Source organism: Podarcis erhardii (assembly GCF_964252035.2).
Source record: "Podarcis erhardii genome assembly, chromosome: 2".
Taxonomy (NCBI): domain Eukaryota; kingdom Metazoa; phylum Chordata; class Lepidosauria; order Squamata; family Lacertidae; genus Podarcis; species Podarcis erhardii.
Window position 1 is genome coordinate 43,195,657 of NC_138498.1, and position 24,498 is coordinate 43,220,154.

A 24,498-nucleotide genomic window follows, 5' to 3' on the forward strand; every position below is an offset into this window, starting at 1 on the left:
TGGTTCAGTCTCAGCCAAGGCTCTGGAGGACTGCTGCAAATCAGGGGAGGCAGCACAGTACTACATGGACAAATAGTTGGACCTGGTATAAGGAAGCTTCCTATATGAATATTGATACCATTATTTGAATTCATGCAACTTCCCATTCTTATATTTCACCACAAATCGTTCTTTTTCAATAAGCACTTTAATGGTTTATCACTGAATAAAATGAATGGTAACAATAGAAAGTTGCATGAAGGAATTGCCAATTATTACATGACAATCAGGCTAAGATAGAAGAGTGAGCGACCCTCCCTTAAGTAACTGCAGCCATAGTTAAGAGCAGTGTAATCGGTCAATTCCCACTTCACATTAAGAAGTAGTAATTCCCACCCCGTAGTCTACCTCCATGAGGGCAGCTTTTGCATCTATAACAAAATCATCTTTGTGCAGTTGAACCTTGAACAGTGGACATTCTCAGCAGGTTATACAGGTTAAAACAGGTCCCTGCCAAAACAGCTGGTGCTCTACTGAGACTAAGCTTGCCTGTGCATATACACGATTGGCCTGCCTGGGATGAACCATTACTTATTCCCCTCTCCTTCCTTGAGAGCAGAACACTCCTTTTACTCCTTTGTGATGGACCACTCCTTGGCATGTGCTTTGTATAGTACAGTATATTGCAAATCAGACTGTTTTCCTTGGGTCTGCTTTTGTAATGAAGCATGCATGACAAAAACCCGTTTGATTAGAGCTAGGTGCTGGCTGGAAAGGGAGCAGAATAATTGTTCAGTCATGTTCTTTACAAATTTGAAAATTTGTCTGAATGTAGTCAATGATTAGCATTTATCTGTTAATTTATTGCAGAATCTTGTGGGTAAAGCAGTCTCTCAACTCCAGACCAGGTTCTCTCATTGCCTGCAGACTGTTTAGTTATAAAGATCTCTTTGTGGTGCTATGACATGTACTGTATATGCTAAGCTTCAATTTTTGGTCTTCACTAGCAGTTAACTTTTGTATATGTGAGGGAAGTTACAACTACAGTGGTACCTCAGGTTACAGACGCTTCAGGTTACAGACTCCGCTAACTCAGAAATAGTGCTTCAGGTTAAGAACTTTGCTTCAGGATGAGAACAGAAATCGTGCTGCAGCAGCGGGAGGCCCCATTAGCTAAAGTGGTGCTTCAGGTTAAGAACAGTTTCAGCTTAAGAACGGACCTTCGGAACGAATTAAGTACTTTACCCGAGGTACCACTGTACTGTAAATCACACACAAAAAGCCCACATAACTTATCTGGCTAAGGTAACATTTTCCCCATTATATAGGAGCATTTGTAAGTGGGAGAGCACACAGTGAGCATAACTCATTACTGAGTTAGATGGACTAATGATCTTCTTCAATATATGGCAGCTCCCAAAATTCCTATGATAGGTGCATTAGTGTTCTATTCCAGTATTACAGATAACCTACCTCATTAACATATGCATTCCTATCTCTAATCCACCACCACCAGTAGACATGACACTCCTCTTTTATTTGTACGCTCGGGTACAAATAAATTAATGGGGCTTATTTATTGCATTTAGATCTCTCCTTTCCTCCAAGGAGCTCAAGGTTTTCTTCTTCCCCATTTCATCTTTCCAACAGCCCTGTGAGATGGTTGGGTCAAGACAGTGACTGGCCAAAGGTCACTCAGTTTGGTGAGTGTGCTACTGCTGCACACATTTTTGGCCGAGTTGGGACTTAAAGCCTGGTCCTAATCTGACAGAGCTTTTTTCCCCAGCCAGAACTCAGTTCCAGCACTTCTCAGGTGGGCGCCATTGCTATTATAAGAGAAACAAGGGAGGCGTTCGTGGCGAGTTCAAGCACCTCTTTTTTATATATAGAAAAATTGCACAGTTAACACTCTAACCACTACTCCAGCTTACTCTCAAGTAACTGGATATAGGAAAGCAGCCCAAATGATTTAAATGCCGAAGTAACTTCTGGGTTTTGTTGTAAGCTGCCACTTTCCTTTGCATAAGATATAGCTGCTGACTGCTGTAGTTGTAGTTTGGAAAGCAGCCCAGATGCCACCTTTCTTGAATTACGCAGAAGGTCATCCCATTTCTAAAGCTAGCAATACTTTTAACAGTTCATAGGCAACCTTGTGATCTTCTCCTGCTACTAAATGGCCACTGTTCTGTTTCCTATTAAATGTTTCTCACTGTCCACTACACGCCCTATTACACGAGGACAGCAGCTGGGAAGTTTCCATTCATTTAATAGTTATTACAACAAGTAAGATGAACTGTGTTGCTTGAGGGTACTAAAACTTGAATCCGTACGATGGGGTGAGCTCCCATTGCTCTGTCACAGCTTCTGCCAACCTAGCAGTTTGAAAGCATACCAGTGCAAGTAGGTACCACTGCAGAGGGAAGGTAAATGGCATTTCAATGTGCTCTGGCACTTGTCGCGGTGTCCTATTGCGCCGCAAGTGGTTTAGTCATGCTGGCCACATGACCCAGAAAGCTGTCTGTGGACAAACGCCAGCTCCCTCGATCTGAAAGCGAGGTGAGCATCGCAGCCCATAGTTGCCTTTGACTGGACTTAACTGTCCAGGGATCCTTTACTTTACCTTACCTTTACCTTTAACTAAGGCTATGCTTAGGTGTGCCCTTGTTTTTATAGGTATCATTGACCTCCTGCTTCAGAATATGTAAACGGAAAGGGAGTGCTGAACGATTGACCTGCTTAAAAGTCGAGCCTTCTCTTCCCCCACCCATATATATACATGAGAAATACCAAGCATAAAATAGATAGGGTTCTTTCCGATGTGCTTCTACCTTAAAGGCAGCTTGCCCATGTTGCCATAGGCGCTGTCAATCAGAGATGAGAGTTTAGGATCCAAGTCCTCTGCTCCAGTAGGTGAACAAAGGTTCCCTCTTCTATAATCTTCCTTTCCCGTCTGCTGAAAGAATACTGACCGAGCTGGGAAGAGAAAGGCCTAGATTATTCTGCGGATGAGGTTCCCACTGGGGGTTGTTTTGTAGAGAAGAAACTGGTCCCCGTCGCCTTTTCCATTGTGTATTTAGCATCTTTTTCGGGACTGGTGGTGCACCAAGGGCTTGCTTTTGTCTGAAAGGCTGGTATATTCTATGTGTCATAGCGCCGCATTCCCATGCGTGCAACTGGGCAGAGTGAAGCGCCACAGAATTCCCAGCCCTGAGGAATAATTTATTATTATTATTATTATTATTATTATTATTATTATTATTATCGAGCGCCAATAGCCTTAGAGCTCAAAAGTAACCCGGTCAGCGGACTACCAAGCAGGAGAGCTATGTGACACGATGGTAGTCTTTGCTAAACGCTTTCGTGGGGAATTAACTGCCTGACTGTTGGCGGTAGCAAATTTATCCGCGGGGTCGGATTGGACCCGCTGGCGAGATCACAAACGGGGACGTGTTCCATTCTAACGAGCAAAGTTTGTTCTATCACGTTTCCAGGATCAAAACAAAATAAAAAAATTCCTTCCAGTAGCACCTTAAAGACCAACTGAGTTAGTTCTAGGTATGAGCTTTCGTGTGCATGCACACTTCTTCAGATACACACAGATACACGTTTCCAGGAATCTGTGCTGGGCGCGCGGGGGGAAGGACTGGAGACAAGAGCGGCAGTTCCTACGTTCTTCAAAGAGCAAGCAGCACCTTCGTGGGGCGGTAAGCCCCATCTCCCAAGCACCATCATTCTCTTGCGAGGCGGCGGCGACGCAGCTTCCTTCCCTCTCCCGCTTGCCTTACGATACCCCTCACGCGCCGTCTCCCTGGCGAGACTGAGAAGCGCTCCTCCCGGCGCCCACTCGGAGGGCTCCTTACTCGAAGGGGCGTGGCCATGAGGTAAGGGAACCTTGGATTCGAAGTCCTGTGCCCTGCGCGAGGCGTGGCTTGTTGCGTGGTGACGTAACGCGCTGCGTGGTGAGGTCAGTGCAGCCCCGCCGTTGCTGGTCCCGCTGCCCGTCGCTCTCTGCCCTGGTCTGTTCGCCGTGGTCCCCGACCCTCCCTACGGAGTGCGGCGCTTCCCCTTCACTCAGGACTTTGCTGGATTTGGTCTGGTAGGAGGCTGGTGACAACGCGGCCTTCTCCGGCTCTCCGCCCGCCGTCAGGTAAGAGCTGGGCCGGGCCGGGAGAGGCTGCGGGGGTTGGTATTCTCCTTGTTCAGTTACGTTGTCTTGTCGGCGTAACCCGCATTGCGTAATGTGACCGTTGCGTCAGGCGACTTACGCTTTTTGCGTCGAGGCCTATTGCGCAAAGGTCTTACGCGAGCCTCCTCAGCCTACGCTGCTTGGTGTCCCGTGCCCGTGCGTGAGCAGGGCAGCTTCTCCCACCCCACTCCCCTCTGCATTCTCGCGGTGGGCGGCTAAGTTTCACGGTGGGTTAATCGGGAACAAGATGTGGATCGCTATTTCGCACGGTTACGCGGATTGCGGTAGGTGGTGTGGAAGGCTTATGGTGGCTACGCCGTTTCCGTAAGCGCTGCTTCGCTGCTCCCTTTAAGGGTACGTGATTGCCGTAAGTATGTCCGTGCCCTCCGCCTGTACCGCTATGAGGCCGGGGTGCGCTGTGGGCGGCCCCCGCGCCGCCCTTGCACACCGGGCCTTCCGCTGGCTGGGGTGCATTTTCGAAGCGGCGGAGGGCCTTCCCGCCGAGGGCGCCCGGATCCCGTGCGCGGGTGGCGCAGTAAGCGAACCTGGGCGGGGCGGGTGCTGATGGTACTTCCTGCCGCCGCCATTTTGTCATCGAGCAGGAGGGGGAAGCGGCGGTAGTAGCGGCCGCGGCTCCGGTAGGGAGAGCGGCGGGGCGGGCGAGAGGGAAGCGGCGGCGGCAGTAGCGGAGGCTCCGCTGCGAGAGGGCGCCGGTCTGACCGGCTCCTCGGAGCAGGGCGCGCGCGAGGCAGGCTGCTCCGCCTCTCCGCTCCGTGCCCTGCCTGCCAAAGGTTGCGGTTCCTGTAGGCCTGGCTCGACCGCTACTCCTGCCCGGCGCCGCCCCCACCTGGCTCCCCCCGTGAGCGGGTCTGGCCCTGCCTTGGCCCCCTGCGATTTGGGGGGGGGCTGTGCCGGCTGGTCTCCTGGCTCGGGACCGGCACGTTTATTGGCTTCCTGTTGTGTAGCCTGATAGCGAAAGGCCCGGAGGATGCGCGGCAAGCGGCGTCCCGCCTAACAAGGCCGCAGTTGGCAACGGTGTGCAGAGGCAGCAGCGGATCTTTCGCTTGCGACCCGATTCGGAGCGTTGCCGGGGGCCGATTCCTTAACTGCCCGATTTAAGTACGTACAAACGGCTGCGCGCTGTTTGTGCCTCTGTGAGGACCACACGTAATGGCTCTTTCTCCCTTCCCAACCTTTGCCCCGAAGTCAACAAATCAACAAAAGCCTTAAAGCGGTGCCATGTAGTTCAGTGGGATCTAACGGTAGATTTGGATTATAACGCAGATATCTGACGGGTGGTCCAGTAGAAACCCTGCACTTAATATGTGGAGTCTTTAGTGGGGTGGGGTTTGAGGGCTGCATTCTTAGCAGGTCTGGAAAGCTTCACTAGGTAGAAGTGGATCATGATTAGAACAGACTACCGTTTGTTAGAACAACTGCAAAACTGAAAATTTTTATTTAGTCCACAGAGAGTGGCCACTTAGTAGTAACATAAGTGGATATTTAATGATTGTGTGTGGTGATAATGGATTTTGTATAGATGGGTCCTTACATAATGTTGGATGCTTTTTGTAAGTGTTCATATACATAGTGCGTGTTATGATAAAATCAGCGGTCATCCTTGCTTTCTTTTAGCTGAATGCTTGTCTTATTGCAATTTTAATTTAAGCTAATAAAGTTTATAATAATTTCCAAAAAAATTTGATCAACGTTGCTAGTAGGCTTCTTTGGGGGCAAAGTGATTATTCACCTTAAGTTATACAGTTGCAGTAGTGAAATATGGACTAAGTCTGAAAATGCTAAATTGCGCATTTCAAGGTGAAGGCTGCAGTCCAAACTCAACGTACTTGGGAGTAAACCACATTGAATTCAGTGGAACTTCTGAATAAACAAGCTTAGAATTGTGCTGTCCAGTAAATCAGTGTGGATATAGCATGCAACCTATTACATAGGCAGAGTCTCACACTAACTTGACCTGCAGTTGTTGTTTTTATTACTCTGTAATGATGGTAATTTCCCCTCTTGGTTTCTTGCAGAGGATTTTTTTCCCTGAGAATGCATTTGCCAGTGCTTTAGTAAAGTTGGAACTGAACAAGAACAGTTTATCACAATTTAATTAATATCCCTCTGGTCCCAACAGCTGCAATAGTCCCAACTATATGGAGGCTAGGCTCAGATATGTTCTTGAAGCAGTTATCACTGTATTATGACCTCCTGGCTCTTGTGTAGTGCTTCCTGATTCTTCTTTATCCCTTCTCTCACCTGCAGCAGATTATAATAGTTTTGGAGTGAATTATTATCTGTGGGACAGTCAAATAAGATTGTTTGCTTTCAGAGGTAAATTTTATCCCTTTCATTATACCAGTGGTTGCAGGCTACTGATTGGGTTGCTGAAAGTGAACCTGCTGCCCCAGCACCATGTAATAATGATGTGGAAGGAAATTACCTGCTTCCATGGAAAAAAATATTTATGGAGTGTTTGGATTGGCCACTAGCCATTTTTGTTTATGGTTGTTAGACTTTAAAATTGCATCTGAACTCCATGGAGCATGCAGCTATGCATGAGGAACAGGTTACACTAGCATCACAGTAGAACATTTCTTATGGTCACAGTTTGTTTCACAGTACATGAAATTTCACTATGGCTTTGCCTACACTAGATGGTCAATTGTACAGCTACAGAATTCCAGCTAATCAAAGGTTGTATTTCCTTTGATATTATTGTGCATCAGGCAAAAGCTGCTTCATACATTTTCTTGTATAAAAACTGCTTCATAAACACTTGCTTATAATTTTTGTATATTTTCAAGAATGCATAAAGCCATGACTTGTGAAAGTCAAAAGTGTACGTGTTTTGTCAGTATGTCTATATAGGAAAAATATAATGCACAAAGTAGATATGATATAGGTGAAACAGTGTTTGAAATTCCCATTGTTCTAGGCACATTTTGTGATGGAATTTCATTAGTGCAAGCAGTTTCTGAGCTCTGGGTGCAGTACTGCACCTGAGATTTCAAATTAAAATTACAGAGTGGAAGGAAGGGAGGACCTTTTTCTGCCTCCCCACTTCCTGCTGCTCTATGAAGACTGGAGAAGAGACCCTCTTAAGAATATTAGGGGGGTGGGCAGGGGGAGGACTAGACGGTGTGAAAAATGAACTTAATATTTTAGCTGAAGTTCATTCATTTGTATTGTATTATTGTTATAAAAAAGCACACCCAGACATTCCGTTGTTGCGCCCATCACCTCGGTTTAAGGAGCCTTTTAGTTGCTAGCTTTCATATCTCAGTTTTTAACACCGATGTAAAGGTATGCTTGCCAGTGTACAATGTAATTCAAATCTACAATTTCTTGTATTTCCCATCTCCCCAGGTTAAATCATTTAGTTTTTATTTCCTTTATTTATTTGAGGTTTCGCTTGGTTATATTAGCCAAAATAAAAATGTCTAATGGTCAGCAATGGGAGTTGTAGTTCAACAATATACGGAGGGTATCACGTTGGCTATCTTTAGTTTAGTGCAAAGGGCTGGTAGTGAGGCAGTGATACAGTTGAAGCACGTTTGAGTTCTTATATGCAGGTAGGGATGTAGTTCAGTCTGCATTAGCAGCATTCTAGGAATTTGCTGGCATGTGGAAGTGTGTCTAAAGTGCAGCCTTTTGACATGCCGATTTGTTATGGAATTTGTTGTCATTTTGCATTTTCTTTTGTCAACTGGCCTGGGATCTTTGGATGAAGGGCAGTATACAAACGTAACATATTAATTATAATAATGCTGTAGTTTGTATTCAGTTCACACAATAATCTGATAAATTGAACTCTGCTGTTTGTTGTGTAGCCCTCTTAAATCTCATTGGTTTGAAGGAGACCCTTACTCATACCCCTCTGACGGCACATGCAGCCATAACTGTAGGAGTCTTCAGAACAGGTGGTCTACTGTAGTACTGTTCTGGCAGAACGTATGGTTACTTAAGAGTGTAAATCCATCTTTAGTTCCTACCAGTTGTATATCTTTACGTGGAACTTAGTGGTGGTCTTAGGAATATGGATTTTTGACTTAATGCATTTGAGTTTGTCAAACTCTATGCACTAGACCCACAACTTACATGTGATTTACTTATACGATTGCAGCTTTGCGTGGGTGCTGGGAAAATAAATAAATAAATGGCTGGGAAAGGAGAATTTTCTTGAATCTTCAGTGGTTTAAATATTTAAGTATTCATCAAAGCACCTGGGCCATTCCAATTCTTACCTTATGATTAAATAGCAATGTCCCAGTCTGGTATGATCATGAGAACTATGCATGGTACATTCCCACATAAGGCATTTCCACCCAGTTCTCTTGTTTGAGGTTGTTGTTTTTTTAAGTTGTTCCCAGAATTATCAGGTTTTTTTAAAAAATGAGTGAAATGTGTTTTAAGACAATTTGTATTGTGAAGACACAATTCTGTTATAGAGTATGCTACACTTTCATGTACTACAAATGGTCATCTTTGCTTGTGAAATGCTGCGTTCTTCTGGTAACCTTTGAAATAGTGTGGAGATACCATATTTTTCACCCTATAGGACACACTTTTTCCCTTCCAAAAAGGAAGGGGAAATGTGTGTGCGTCCTATGGGGCAAATGCAGGCTTTCGCTGAAGCCTGGAGAGCCCCACAAGCTCGGGGGACAGCGGGGAGGTGGAACGCCGCCATCCCGCTGTCCCCCGACGTGGTTTGGAGGCTGGCGGCCGAGAGAAGCACGCTTCTCCCGGCCGCCAGCCCCGCAAGCTTGGGGGACAGCGGGGAGGCGCAGCGCGCCATCCCGCTGTCTCCCGACATGGTTTGGAGGCTGGCGGCGGGGAGAAGCCCGCTTCTCCCGGCCGCCAGTCCCGCAAGCTCGGGGGACACTGGGGAGGCGCAGCGCGCCATCCCGCTGTCTCCCGACGTGGTTTGGAGGCTGGCGGCCGGGAGAAGCGTGCTTCTCGCCGCCAGCCCCGCAAGCTCAGGGGAGTTTGCCTATGCCTGCTTCAGACCAGAAAGGTGTGTTCACACCTAATGTTAAACCTTAGTAAATGTTATCTGTGGTTTAATGTATGGGCGTATAGGGGATGTTGGGGGAGGGGTAATACCTCTGGTGGGAGACATGTTGTCCTCCTTCTGGGGTAGTTTGTCTACCTTTGGTCTTCACCCTGCACTCAGTTTTCACCAGTGGCTCCTAGAAGCTGTCAGCATGCGGCGGCAGCTGCTTCCCAGGAATTGCTTTGATTGGCTGGCTAAACCTGGTGAGGGTAGCTGATGAGTCTCAACCCTAAGGTGAATTAGGGACTTTCCCTACATGTGAATTGAATGGACAAAATCAGTAGTGGGTACAGTGGTCAAGAAAGCAGTTTCTGCACCTACCGTAGAGGGCAGTGAGGGGCAGGTGGGGCTTGTCAACCTGGGAAGGTAGCCTGTCTCAGAGAAGGAAAACTCTGATCATAAAGCTCTGCTGCTTTGTGGGAGGAAAAAAGCCTAAAGAGTTGGATGGTGCTTTGTACGCCTCCTCTGTCAACTCCTCCAGCTAAGCTATTGCTCTGCTTTCCTGTGGACCACCACAGCAAGGGTGCAATTGGGGGGGGGAGCCCAGGATCTCCATACACACTGCCCAGGCTTACACCCTGAGGAGATCACTTTGGTGTTGCTAACAAAGTGGTTTGATGTCACTAGTAGCATGGTAGTGGAGACTGTTTGCTCTCGTGTTCCTGATCATGACTGTGGGAGCAATAAAAACAAGCTTTTGCTTCATGTGTTGTCTAAACCTGTGCTCTTAGTTCGTTTCCCCAAAACACACCATGAACAGTAAGCTAGGAACAAACTCTGCTATCACTTGTACTTTGTGCAAACCACAAGCCCTGGATTAGACAACACAATAGGCCAATATTTGTGGTTTGTTGGTCCTAGTGTGGGGAGGAGCAAAATAGGAATTTTGAGCATCATGCACCAGCATTAACTGTAGCATAATGTGAAACAAACCAGGTCATACACTGCTACAAAACTCGTGGTATTTATCTTTTTGATGCTCCAATCCTGTGTGTACTTACCTGGAAGCAAGCCGTAATCAAATGGCGGTCTTAATTCTGAGTAATCATGTTTGCCTAGTAATTTTCTTCAGTAACTGAACAGCACACTTTTATATGCTAAAGGATACATTTTTATTTTGCTAAAGGAGTCAAATAACTTTAATTGTTCTGGACATTATACATTTCTAGAAAGGAAAAGGAGAGGTGGAAATGAGAACAAAGAATGCATCAGGAAGCAACCTCAGTCTAGGTAGTAGTCAGCAGAAGTAGAAGATGAGGAGAAGTGGGAAAGGAAAGTGGGAGAGACTGGCTGAGCAGTCATTCAGATGATCTTGCCAGGACACAAAGGTTTGATCAGTAAGTTGTTCCAGGAATTGCGGGCGGAAGCTTAATAGTTAGACTATCCCGGTTACCAAGCACTATAATTGAGAGTTGTAGGAGTTGAGGTGGGTTTCAGCCCTGCCAGTTTATTTTCCATGCCAGAGTTTCTCCTGTAGCAACTGTTAACCACACATGTAGAACCCAGCCAAGCTACCTGACCACTTTCTTCAGTCTCACCCCCTGACAGTATTGGCTCAGAAGTAAAATGAAGGCCACATGAATGAGAAAAGTGCCAGTATTCCCCAAAGTAGTACTAAGGGAAGCTTAGCTGGACACTATGCTTCTCTGAGGCAGTAACCACTTTCTTGCTTGTTTTTGAGATCCTGGGATTTAGAGGAACTCTATCCTTAATTGTTTGGACTTACATTGTTCATCAGCTGTTCCAGTGTTGTAAATATATAATTCTGTGCAACCTGGACAGGAGCTGTGAACATCGTTACACTTAATTGTTGTAGATTGTCTTGACTTACCCCACCCCACTGCCCTGCTCACAGTTGTGAAGAATATTTTTACATTATAAATGGTCTGTCAACATTAAGAAAAATAGGTATTGGTCCATATATGTAAGGGATGTGGGTGGCGTTGTGGTCTAAACCACAGATCCCAGGGCTTGCCAATTAGAAGGTCGGCGGTTCAAATCCCCACGACAGTGTGAGCTCCCATCGCTCGGTCCCAGCTCCTGCCAACTCAGCAGTTCGAAAGCACATCAAGTGCAAGTAGATAAATAGCTACTGCTCCGGCAGGAAGGTAAACGCCGTTTCCGCGCACTGCTCTGGCTCGCCAGAAGCGGCTTAGTCATGCTGGCCACATGACCCAGAAGCTGTCTGCGGTCAAACACCTAGAGATGAGCACGCAACCCCAGAGTCATCTGCGACTGCACCTAATGGTCAGGGGTACCTTTACCGTATACAGTGGTACCTCGGGTTAAGAACTTAATTCATTCTGGAGGTCCGTTTTTAACCTGAAACTGTTCCTAACCTGAAGCACCACTTGAGCTAATGGGGCCTCCTGCTGCTGCCGCACCGCTGGAGCACAATTTCTGTTCTCATCCTGAAGCAAAGTTCTTAACCTGAAGCACTATTTCTGGGTTAGCGGAGTCTGTAACCTGAAGCGTATGTAACCCAAGGTACCACTGTATGTGGACTGTCTCTGGATAAAGTGACTTCTTTCAGTTCTCAAAGTTCTTAACCTAGTGTAAGGTTGTCATCTGAACTAGCCAGATGTTTAACAGATAATCACAGTCAATCCATCATTTGAAAAAGAAAAGACTTCAGAGCCGCGTTGGCCAAAAATGGCACCTAGACATTTCATTTTGGTGACTGAAATTGAAACTTTGTTTAATGAGTTTATATACCTGAGTTTCTAACACTGCTGATGAGACCCAGTATACCTCTTCAGTTCATCTGTACAATGAGATAAATGATCAGTTTGACTCCAAAAGATTTAGTATTTGTGCTTTCTTAATCTGTATTTAGGTTATAGGAATTGCTTGATCTCCATGCAGGAAGCCTTGGCATAGAATCAGAGGAATGCAACCAAAATCAGTATAATTTATTTCAAAATAAGTTAGTTTTAAGGAGATTGCTTTCAATTTTGCCTCTATATGGCAAGAGTAATTAAATCTGTTTTAAATCTATTAGGTAGAAGTTCATTCAAATATGGTCTTGGAAAAAGTGGTTCTTACTTATATTTCACTTCGTGATTGTGTTATAGTATAGTTTGTTAAAGTAGAAGGTAAATACTTAAAAGATTCCCATTAATATGGTTTTCACTATTCAGCTTCTTGAGAAGTGCTGCCTTGCTATGCTGTTGTCTCCATACCTGCTGCTGCCAGTGCTACTTTTACACCCTTCTTGCTGCTTATGTCACTGGCAGAGAAGTTGTGTTAGAAACTAGCCAGGCGCCAGGTGCATTTTGCTACTGGTGCGGGTCCAATTGCGACCACATGGAGCTCTTTGGATGCCAAGTTGGTGACTGATATCTCCATCTGGCTGGCCTTTCCAGCTTTCCTAAGCAGAAAAGCTTATTTATTGCTTATATATCCCACCTTTTTCTCCAAGGAGTCCGTGTTTCAGTGTGTTGTAAACCTCTTTGAGTTTTTTTCTTTAAAATATAAAATGGCATAGAAATGAAACAAATAATAATAACAAGCACCATTGAGAGAGCAGTCAAAATCAGTATTAGAAACTCAGATATATAAGTTAATTGCTAAATGCACCTTAAACCTAGGTTACGGTCGCCACAGCGGAATGTTTACGTGCCTTTCTTTTCCTGGTGGCATTCATTATTATTAATATTTTTCATTTCAATACTGCTTCATATTTTAAAGGAGAAATCTCAAAACAGTTTACAACACATTAAAATATAAAATAAAACAATCCAGAATAAAACAGATTCAAGCTTCAAGGAAAATATTTCAGATCCTTCTCTAAGTGACATTTTCCTTTCCCCATTCGCCCATCTGGCACCCCGAGATCTCCACATGATCGCAGTTGGACACAACGCAAGTTGCAAAACTCACCTGGTTCATTTCTAACACTAAAAGTATAAACTAAATAGTAGGAACATCATAAGACCCAGTGGCCCATCTAGCATCCTGTTCTCACAGTAATCATATCAGAGGCCTGTAGCCCACAAGCATGATTCAAGCACAAGAACACTCTCCCCTCCCATGGTTTCTAGCAACTGGCATTTGGAAGCATACTGCCTCATGGAGGCAAAACAGGGGCTAGAATCTAGTTATGGGGCCTAGTTATTTTAAAACCTGTGTTTGCCAATATATTTTAAAATCAGGGTGCAAAGTATTTCTGATGCCTTCTGTCCAAGTCCTTTCTTTCACTGTGAAATCAGAGTGCAAGGTCCTTTTCTGATGGAGACGCTATGTCCCGAAAGCAAAGAGAGTGTTGGAATGCAGCATGGCTTTGCAGAGGACTGAAGCATGACTTGGAAAGACTGGAGAATCGTGAAATATAAATAAAAACAATGCTTGTCTTCCTTGCAGGCAACTGAATCTGGTTTTATACTCATATTATCAATTACAGATAGGTAGCCGTGTTGGTCTGCCATGGTCAAAACAAAATAATAAAAAAATTCCTTCCAGTAGCACCTTAAAGACCAACTGAGTTAGTTCTAGGTATGAGCTTTCGTGTGCATGCACACTTCTTCAGTGTATCTGAAGAAGTGTGCATGCACACGAAAGCTCATACCTAGAACTAACTCATATTATCAAGTCATCTACTGAGTGTGTCTGGGATTGTAGCAGGGTAGGCTAGCAACTACCATTGTTTCCACCTGTTTATAAATGGTTTTGTGCTACCTGTCTTTATTTGCCTCTTCATCTGCAGACTCACCTCAGAAACCTACGTCCTTTGCTTTCCTTCTGTTCAGGTGTAATCCATTCCTGTGGCCATATTAATGAAATGCTCATCAAATAGTTACAGACTGTTGCATAATTTTTGCTTTGAGATAAATGAATCCTTGTATAATGAGCAGAGTTTTTGTTGCTGCTTGCCAAGAAGTATAGAGAACAAACATGTCCATGCTTCTCAGAGTACTGCACTATCACTCAGTAGCTTTTTCCAGCCAGTATCCGTGCTGTTTGTTTATTTCCATGTCCACATTCATTCTTGAATAGTTGTTAAGCATATTGGTAACAGTTCCCAATATAAAGCATGCTGGTTTGATGTGAGAGTGAAATTTGGATTAGTGGCTTATATCTAGGCAGCTCTGCAGGGCTGGGCATGTCTTGTGTTTCTGTGCTGCTGCACGAATCATGGACGCCTTGCTGGGATCCTCCATCATCACAGCTATAGGTATATTTCACTGTGCTGCAGCCTTTCCACAGGCCACCCAAATGGTGCTCACAGACCATGGTTTAAAAACCTCTGCCTTAGTCCATAGTTAATACCATTTCCACTGTGTGTTTCTCATTCTTGCATACTGGGATAAACGAATTGTTGTAAGAGGCAAGCAGTGTAGTTGACATCATAGAATCGTAGAATTGTAGTGCAGGTAGGGAGTCCAGTGTTCGAAATTAGGCAGGCGCGTTTGGCAACTGGTGCAAGTCTAGTTGCGATCATATGGAGATCTCTGGATGCCAGGTTGGCGACTGGGGAAAGCAAAATGTCACTTAGAGAAGGACCTACATTGACTCCCAGTACATTTCGGCGCACAATTAAAAGTGTTGGTGCTGACCTTTAAAGCCCTAAATGGCCTTGGCCCAGTATACCTGAAGGAGCATCTCCACTCCCATTGTTCAACCCGGACACTGAAATCCAGCGCAGAGGGCCTTCTGGCGGTTCCCTCACTGCAAGAAGCGAAGTTACAGGGAACCAGGTAGAGGGCCCTCTCAGTAGTGGCGCCCTCCCACCAGATGTCAAAGAAGTAAACAACTACATGACATTTAGAAGACATCTGAAGGCAGCCCTGTTTAGGGAGGCTTTAATGACTGATGTATTTTAAATTTTTTTGTTGGAAGCCTCCCAGAGTGGCTGGGGAAACCCAGCCAGATGAACGGGGTAGAAATAATATTAGTAGTAGTAGTAGTATTAGAAGTAGTATTCCAGATTGTTTTATTAGTAGTAGTATTCCAGATTGTTTTATTTGATGTTTTAATACATTGTAAACCACTTTGAGATTTGGTCTTCAAAATACAAAGCAGTAGAGAAATGGAATTAATCAAATCATCATCCTATTGCGGGGGAACAGCACCTAGACATTCCATTGTGGTGACTACAGCCCAGGTTTAATGTGCTGTTTGGCAAATAGGTTATATATCTGAGTTTCTAAAACTGGAAGGGACCCTAAGGGTCATCTAGTTCAATCCTCTAGTGAATAGACCATTGTGGCAACTGTAAACTAGATTTAAGGTGCCATCTGGTGCCTAGCTTATATACCTGAATTTCTAACACTGGCAGTAGCCCAATTTTACCTTCGCCCAGAGCTTGATTGGGCACCCTCTTTGTCCGCATGCATATTTCCATTTCAATGTCAAGCTGCTGAATTTTTTTGTTTTGAATGGGGTAACTGGTCAAAATTTAATCTTGTTACGTGAGCAAGTTAATAAATTGTGTGTTTTAGTAGCATATTGTGTATCTGATTAGTGCTTTAATACATACTCCAGTTGCCTTTTGGGCATGGGTCTAAAAAGTATTGCTGAATCTTGTATGCAAGTGTTAGTTTCCACCAGCCAGCTGTGAAGCACACCAATAGCATTGTTACTACATACACATCATTCTATACTTGTTTTAGAACTATAGGGAAATGAAGTGTTAAGATGACAATATTAGCACTATCTTTAGCTATTTGTGATACCATACCTGTAAGCATAATGTTGGATTTTCATTGTGTAAATAGTGATGCAATCTATTTATTTTTGTTGCAAACATTTCCTCCACTCCTGCTACAGATAATTGCTGCTTGAAGAGTGAGAGTGTGGGACTATCTGTTTTCAGAAGTTCAAGCCACATGGCCCTATTTGGTGGAAAGTATTGGAGTTTGACTTTTGCATGGCCAGTTTGTCTGAAACTGCTGTGATTTCCTTTGTGAAAGTAGCTAACATACAACATAATACATTGAGAGGAAGGGCCAGTTCATATTTATCACTGCTTATTACTTACTTGACCATGCAGTCAAATGGAATAGTCTTTCTGCCCCCTGATTCTGGAGTATTTATTCTCACTCCACTCCCAGGTTTAATCATAGTTACCCGTTACATTGGCAGCCATGCTAATTACAGTTAGAGCTAACATAGGATCCCACTTAAGCCATGATCTGAAACAACATTTTGGAACTTGTTAAGTGGTATCTTTGGATGGCCCTAACATTGGTTTAACTTGGCATGTGAAATGCATGTCAGAAGGAAGGAAGTACTCAATCCCATGGTTAAACAATTGGGAAAATTTCAAAGTAGTCTCATAACATTAATTTAGCACTTGGATTAAAATAAAAAAAATCTTATCTGTTTGAATTCTATTTATAGCTAAAACTAGAATAATAATAAATAATAATAATCATAGCAACAACAACATAGCTGTCTGTCATTGGTACCTCTCTCTGTTGGGGGAATTCACTAGTATATTAGATAATAGCAAATCTTCAGTAACTATACATTTTGGTTGTATGTAATTTAGCATAACATTCCCCTAGTTAAAACTAGAATACTTGCAGGCCAATTATTTTTCATACATATTTGCTTTTAATTGTCTCACTTTGAAAAACATGAAATGGGGAGGTTTCAGTTTCTGTCAACAGGTCATGGACTCTCACTACTTCTTTAGATACTGCCTGAGGTGATTATTTCTTCTTCCTAACAAGATAGAACATTATTATCTGTAACTTCATCTGCACTTTTACAGTCATGCCACAAAGAGCATCTCCATGCATCTGTGGATTGACCAACTGTTCATTAATGAAGAGTGCACAAAGCTGTCTGCTGCTTCTATTTGGTGGCTAGGTGGAATAGGTCAGTAGGAAACTGAGTGAAGCAGTTGATGGGTTGCATCCACCCTGTGACTGTTTTGGAGATTTTTTAGATTTTTGCGAAGTTCAAGAACATCAAACAGATGGAGGACTTGAGTGTAAGTGGTGGAAAAGTCAAACTAAATATGACAGAGCACACCACAGAGCATGCATGTATACCAGTGAGGAGGTGGTGATGATGCAGAATCCAGTGTTGCACAAATAGAATTCCATTAATACAGTGGGGACATAATATTTCAACATCAACAGAAGTAAAGTGTCCAAATCAAGGGATGTCATAGTCCCACTGTACAGTTGTACCTTGGAAGTCGAATGGAATCTGTTCCGGAAGTCTGTTCGACTTCTAAAACGTTTGGAAATCAAAGCACAGCTTCTGATTGGCTGCAGGAAGCTCCTGTAGCCAATAAGAAGCTGCAGAGGTCCTGTCGGATGTGCAGCTTCCAAAAATAGTTTGCAAACAGGAACAGTCACTTCCGGGTTTGCAGCATTTGGGATCCAAAATGTTTGAGAACTAAGCTGTTCGAAAATCAAGGTACGACTGTATTAAGCCTTGGTTAGACCACACCTGGAGTACTGTGTCCAGTTCTGGGTGCCACAATTTAAGGAGGATATTGATTAGCTGAAATGTGTGCAGAGGAAGGCAACCAAGATGATCAAAGGTCTGGAAACAAAGCTTTATGAGGAATGGTTGATGGTGTTGGGTATGTTTAGCCTGGATAAGAGGAGACTGGGAGGAGATATGGCCATCAAATATCTGTCACATGGAAGATGGAGCAAGCTTGTTTTCTTCTGCTACGTAGGGTAGGACTGAAACCATTGGCTTCAAGTTACAAGAAAGCAGATTCGAACTCAACATCAGAAGGAACTGTTTGGCAGTGGAATGGACTACCTTGGGAGGTGGTGGACTCTCCTTCATGGGAGGTTTTTAAGCAGAGATTGGATGGCCATCTGTCATGGATGTTTTAGTTGAGATTCCTGCATTGCAGGGGGTTGAACTAGAGGACCCTTTGGATCCCTTCAAACTCTACAATTATATGAGTCTGTCATTCTTTCTTTCCTTGCCCCTGCCTCTCCCCCAGATCTGTTCCTGGGTAGATTTTGAGGATGCAAGACAGTTCCCGGGGAGGGGGGGAGAGAAGAAAGGTGAAGTCTGGTTGTAGGAGTGGAGATCCGTTCAGCTTATGTGCGAAGTTGAAAGCAACCTGTGATGGACATCAGCTGAGTTTGTTCTAATGGATCTGTTATAAGTGGTGAATGACCCTATTATAATCTGGGCTTGTCCACCCAGATAGAAAATCTGGCTGCTTGACCTTTTTAGGCCCATTCAGCTGGCCATTTGTTGCTCATGAGCTAAGTGGAGTTGGTATCCAGGCAGTTTGTCAGCTTTGTGGAGAATCCTTGGGGGGAAAAAACCTGTCTGAGGAGAGAAGGAGCAATGAGGACTTCTCTGTTTGCTCAGCATATGAGCGCTTCTGTATGTTGTGGGGTTGCTCAAGTATGTGGGGGGGGGTGTTAGAGTAAGATACGTATTGTGTGTGTGAGTATGCGAGAATTCATGTGGCGGGGGAGCAACAGGGCATGTATTGCTCATTCTGTGTTATTCCACACTCCATGTTAGAAACCACAGGAGGCGTGAGTGTTCTGACAGGAAGAGCTGCTTGGCAGTGGAACAGACTCCCACAAGAGGTGGTGGACTCTCCTTCCTTGGAGGTTTTTAAGCAGAGGTTGGATGGCCATCTGTCATGGATGCTTTAGCTGAGATTCCTGCATTCCATCTCTTAAGATTCTATGATTCTTGTGCTCCAATTGTCATTGCAGGTTTCCCACAGGCCTTTTGTTTGGCCACAGGAAGCTGGACTAGATGGGTAGTTGACCTGATTCAGCAGGCTCTTCTTTTGTTCTAATGTTCAAGTAAGGCTACTGTGTTCATTATTTGGGGTGTAGATGCATATAACTGGCCCCTGTTATTAATGAATAAAAATGAATGGGTGAATCAAGTAAGGATTCTTCTCATTGTGTGATGGAACTTCCACCCCCCCCCCAATTGTTTCCAGATGTGCTCTTCAGGGTTGGAAAATCTCCAGAGCACTGAGAGCACATTTTGAGGGTGCGGGCTCATGGGAGGGAAAGTTCCTCATGGGAACAGAAGTTGTTCTGTTTGCACAATAGCTTAGTAGGTTACCACCTAGATTTTTTTCCCTTAGAACTCTTGGTTTGGGGCATTTTCAGGTTTATGCATATTGGTTGATTAAAAATGTGAATATTTATAGATTAAAATTTCTTTGAGTTGATTTCATACCGTATTTACTCGAGTCTAATGTGCTATCGAATTTAATGTGCACCTTAATTTTTGGAACGTAATTTGGCCAAAAAAGTGAGCATTAGATTTGAGTAAATACTACCCAATTTGTAACCTAATTCTTGCTTCCAGTAAGCTCATTTGTCATTAATATCCATAGGTGAGTTTTGCATTGGGGTAAATGTTGATGATATGTTCCTGTAAAATGGGGGGACAGCCTGGGGTTTTGAGTCAAGTCATATTTTAATAAATAGTGTGTATTCTTTCTCACACAATCATAGTGGAGGTATCTCTGAAGGGTATAACAGAAAGAATTCTGCTTTACAACCTTCCTTTTTAATGTGTACAAGCAGGAGTCTTTGTGTGCCACTGTTAAGGAATTCACGTAGAGGAGTGAACAGGAGATAGGAGGCACACACAGAGACATCTCATTGAGTGTAATGCTTAGCACCTCTCTTCAATTGTGCATGGGAGTGTGGGCAGGCAGAAAGCTCTGTTAATAGCATGTGGATATTTCACCCATGCAGGGATGGAGCTTGCCCTCTGTTTCTGAAATTCCATACAGGCTTTTAAAAAAACCTTAGTATTCCCTATCTTTTGTAAAACAGTACAGCTTTGGGTTTCTTAGTTGTCCCCTTAATGTGTAGCATTGTACTGAAACGATTGACATTGAAGAGATGATGAAATGTGCAGCAATAGTACTGGCAAGGAAAACAAGTAGAACAACATTCATTCTGCCAGTAAGCTTGGACTGATAAGCAGTGCAAATATTAATTTGCAATAAATCGAATATGTCTACTACATCTTCCAATAACTTCTTTTGAGTAATATGACCTATTAGTTGGCAAGCTGTTGAAAACTTGAAACATTGGATGCCAAGAAATTACTTTTAAAATATGCAACTTCTATGGTGAGATACAAATCTTGGAAATAAGTGTCTTTCAAATAGAGCAACACAATTCAGTAACCCTGCACTTCTTTATCTTCTCTCTGGAATCACTGTAAGACTGACTTGAATTTATCTGTGAATTCTTTTAAACTTTTTCCATTGGTAGATATACTTGGTGTATTCGAACCTTAAAGATTGTTCCTAAGTGAAAGTCTGAACTATAGTTAACATTTTAAATTTATTTGCATAACAGAGTTTCAGAGGAAATACAGAATGTTTTTATATGGTTAAAACTTTTAAATACTTGAGGTTTTTCTAATCTGTTTAAATTTAGTATCTGTTCATTCCTTTTGAATGGGTTGCATCTTTTGTGGCACTGAACATTCAGAATTAGAAAGAAAATTTAAAAATACAGGCAACCCCCTGTTTGTGTGGGGGTTGTGTTCTCTGTCATTGCATGCATAAGCCTGTTATGCCTCCTTCCAGGGCTGAAAATGGCACATGTGTTGGGGGTCGTGCATGCCTTGGTCATGAGCAAAATGATAGTTTGCTGTGTTGTCGTTTATGAAACATGTAAAATAGTAAATCAAACACAGAAGGTCAGTTTACATATGCCAAGCTGTGGCTAGCTGTTAAAGGAATGAGTTCTCTTTCTCAGCACAGCTCACTTACTGAATTTCTTCCTGATTTGTAGAAAATCATTGTTACAAGGAACTAACAAAACATGGCCTACATTTGCCCTGCAGACCAGGATCAGATCCCAGTTTGCAATCCTCATTTGCAGGACCAGCCCAAACCATGGTGGTTAATAAAAGGGGGTGGGGGAGTGGGACGAGTAGACATTGTTTTCAGACTTGTGAAGTGTTTACATGAGGTGGTGTAGTAATTGGTTCCCTTGTTTCCCTGAATGACATTAGCAGATAAAATCAGTGAGATAACTAACTTCATCAGGATCATTGCCAATAAATGGTTGACTCAAGGAAAGTTTGTAACTGGTTCAGATGCGTGGAGACACAATTGTGGGTAAAAAATATTAAAAGGTGTTGATGAAAGAGTTTACTAGATCATTGTGATATGATGTTTGGTTTCCTCCTTAAATAGAAGTCATTCACTATTGGCAGTTGAATAACTTTTATCCCAGGGCATGTGGTATACTTCTAAAGGTGTAATTCATTGCCATGTTTGACAGCTCTGTTGAAAGCCGTTAATGGTGCTGTTTAAAACAACCATGATCACCCAAATCATGTGTTTTCAAGGCAGAATAGTATTATCACCTAACAGACTCTGGGATAGGTCAGTTAGTAGAGCACAAGTTTCTTAATCTTAAGAGTCATAGGTTCAAGCCCACATTGGGCAAAAGATTCCTGTATTGCAGGAGGTTGGATTAGATGAATCTCATGTTCACTTCCAGCTCTACAATTCTATGGTTTTATGAACATAAGAAATACCCTGCTGCATCAGGCCAAAGGTCCATCTTGTACAGCATTCTGTTCTCACCATAGCCAACCAGGTGCCTCTGGGAAGGCGTTGTTGTTAATATTTATACCCCGCCAATCTGACTGGGTTTCTCCAGCCATTCTGGGTGGCTTCTAGCAAAAGAAAAATAATAATGAAATGTCAAACATTAAAAAGTTCCTGATACAGGAACTTCAGATGTCTTCTAAAACTTGTGTAGTTCTTCATCTCCATCTCCTTGACATCTGGTTGGAGGGTGTTCCACAGGGAGGGCGTCACTACTAAGAAGGCCCTCTGCCTGGTTCCCTGTATCTTCACTTCTCGCAGTGGAGGAACTGCCAGAAGACCCTCGGAAGTGGACCTCAGGCTGAAAGATAGGGGTGGAGGCTCTCTTTCAGGTATACTGGCCTGAGGCCCTTTAGGGCTTTAAAGGTCAGGTACCAACAAGCAGGACCTGAGTGCAATAGCATTATCTCAATTTGTGATTCCTAGCAATTGCTATTCAAAGGCACAGTTCCTCCAAGTGGGGAAGTAAAACAGAGCTGTTGTGGGTGGTTGCTATTGTTAGTCTTATTCTCCATGACTTTGGCTAATGCTCTTTTAAAGCCACATTGGTGGCCATCACTAAATCTTGTGGGAGCAATTCCATAGTTCTAATATGTGAAGATATTCTTCTGTTTGTTCCAACATTCAACTTCATAGGATGGCATCAAGTTCTAGTGTTATGAAAGGGGGGGAAAGGCAGCCAAAAATAGCAAGTGGATGGAGAAACTCCCCTATGAGCAAAGGTTATAACATCTGGGGCTTTTTAGTTTAGAGAAAAGTTGAGTAAGAAGTGTATAAAATCATGCGCATTGTGGAGAAGGTGAATAGACTAAAGCTTCAACATAAATGTTCAGGCCTCCCTTTCTGCTGTCTAGTAGAAACGTGGGAGAAAAAAGACTAATGATTTCCTCTTTGCTATATTTACTCCAGTTCTGATCTGTTTGGTATTGGAGGAGTAAATCCGTTTTTTAAGCCTTTACCCTTGGTAGTTGTGTTTAATGTGTCAAATGGTGGTAACTGCAGGTGAACCGTAACTTCTAAGTCAACACAAATAACCACAATGGTCAACTTAAGATTGTCCTGCATAGAGGTTACATCCATCTACAGCTGCCTACCAAAACAGCTCTAACTCTTAATGCTGGGGGCAAAAATTGAGATATTGTGAATATGTTCATACCCTGCTTATAAGCTTTACTAAAGGCATTTCACTGACCATTGATGGAACCAGAACTCTTTTGGGCTGGCATAGTAAGGCAGTTCTCACCTTCATAACATCCCTTTTCAAGATAGTGAAAAACCTGGAAATTACATGGCTGGATTTGAGCTTAAAGATGCTTCACAATTTCATAAGTTGAACTTGAAATGTTAAACTGTATTTTTGTTTCTTGATTTCTTTTTTATTTTGTACTAATCTAATATTTTATTCTTTGTGCAGATTTACACTTCGTAGTTAAGTGTAAAAAATGGAGATTAGAGAGTGAAGACAGGAGAGAAATCAGACAAGGATAAACTCTGCCTCAAGGTAATGTGTTTGTATATATGTTACTTAATGTGTTTTTGTATATGAAAATTTGGTGTTCTGCTTTTGTGAATCCACCCTGGGTTATCTTGTGAGGCGAGGCTCTTGTATGTTAATGGTATTGGATGGCTGATAGTTTGAAAGAGTTAAAAATAATTTTAGATTTGGTACTAATACAATGACAGCTGAGTGAGTCATCTTGTACTGATTATTTACAGTAAAATGTTGTTTTGTTGTGTGAGATTCTGATGTTTCTGGAAATTAGCAAGCTGAGTGGAAACGAGCCAATCTTGGAAACATCCTGGGACATCTCTACCCAAAAAAAAACTTAAACAAAAATGGCCTCATAAATGCTCTAACTAATGTTAATATCCAACAGAACAAATTCTAACTGGGAAGATGATAGCATAGAACTCTAAACCAGCAAAAATTACATACCGTATTTTTCGCTCTATAACACGCACCTGACCGTAACACGCACATAGTTTTTAGAGGAGGAAAACAAGAAAAAAATATTCTAAACGAAACAGTGGATGTATGATTTTTGTGGTTCATGCTGTGGCCACAGACATGTGATCTGACAGTGAGTTTGGGGTAGCCCAATGCAAAAATCCTGAGGATCCATGTGGATCCATGCTTTGTAACCACCTTTTTGCGCCATTGCGGCCCCATGAAACAGTGGGTGCGTGTGTTTTTTGGTGCAGGCTGTAGCCATGGATATGCTATGTGATCTGATGGTGAATTTGGGGTGACCTAGTGCAAAAATCCTGAGGATCCATGTGGATCCGTGCTTTGTAACCACGTTTTAAGTGGGGAGGGAAGGAAAAGAACTCAAGGGACAAGGAGCACGCGTGGGGGGGGGTGGAGAAGGATGCTGCTAATAATGCAGGAGAGGCTCCTCTCCGGCTTTGCTCCTTTAGAACAAGCAGGCTCTGCGTCTCTCCCTCCTCCCCGGCAAGGAAACCATGATAGTAACCACTCTGAGACAAATCAAGAAAAATTGCGACCAACACTCTCCCCCAACAATCGCAGTGAGGTCAAAACACACACACACACACACACACACACACACACACACACACAGAACTGGCCCTAAAGTCGCAGGGCGCTGGAAGTCGCAGGGGCGCTGGTGGAGTGAACGGGAAGCAAGAGAAGGAGAAGGAGCCCTCACACACACACAGACACACAGAGTGTCAATTCTAAAGTCGCAGGGGCGCAGGGAGAGT

The 24,498-nt window shown here is 43.4% G+C and overlaps 1 protein-coding gene across 5 annotated transcripts in view; it reads left to right on the forward strand.

The window, feature by feature from the left end:
* The first annotated feature begins 3,930 nt into the window (after positions 1–3,930).
* BRD4 (bromodomain containing 4) overlaps positions 3,931–24,498 on the forward strand; it is a 70,867-nt gene continuing 50,299 nt past the window's right edge. For 2 of the 5 annotated variants that reach the window (XM_081848636.1, XM_081848640.1), the window contains exons 1-2: positions 3,931–4,126; positions 23,189–23,275. The gene's annotated coding sequence lies outside the window, so the exon portion shown is untranslated. Of the gene's footprint in view, positions 4,127–4,599; positions 4,701–4,754; positions 4,804–5,048; positions 5,285–23,188; positions 23,276–24,498 lie in introns of those variants that run through there. The other 3 variants (XM_081848639.1, XM_081848638.1, XM_081848637.1) reach the window with 3 other exon arrangements.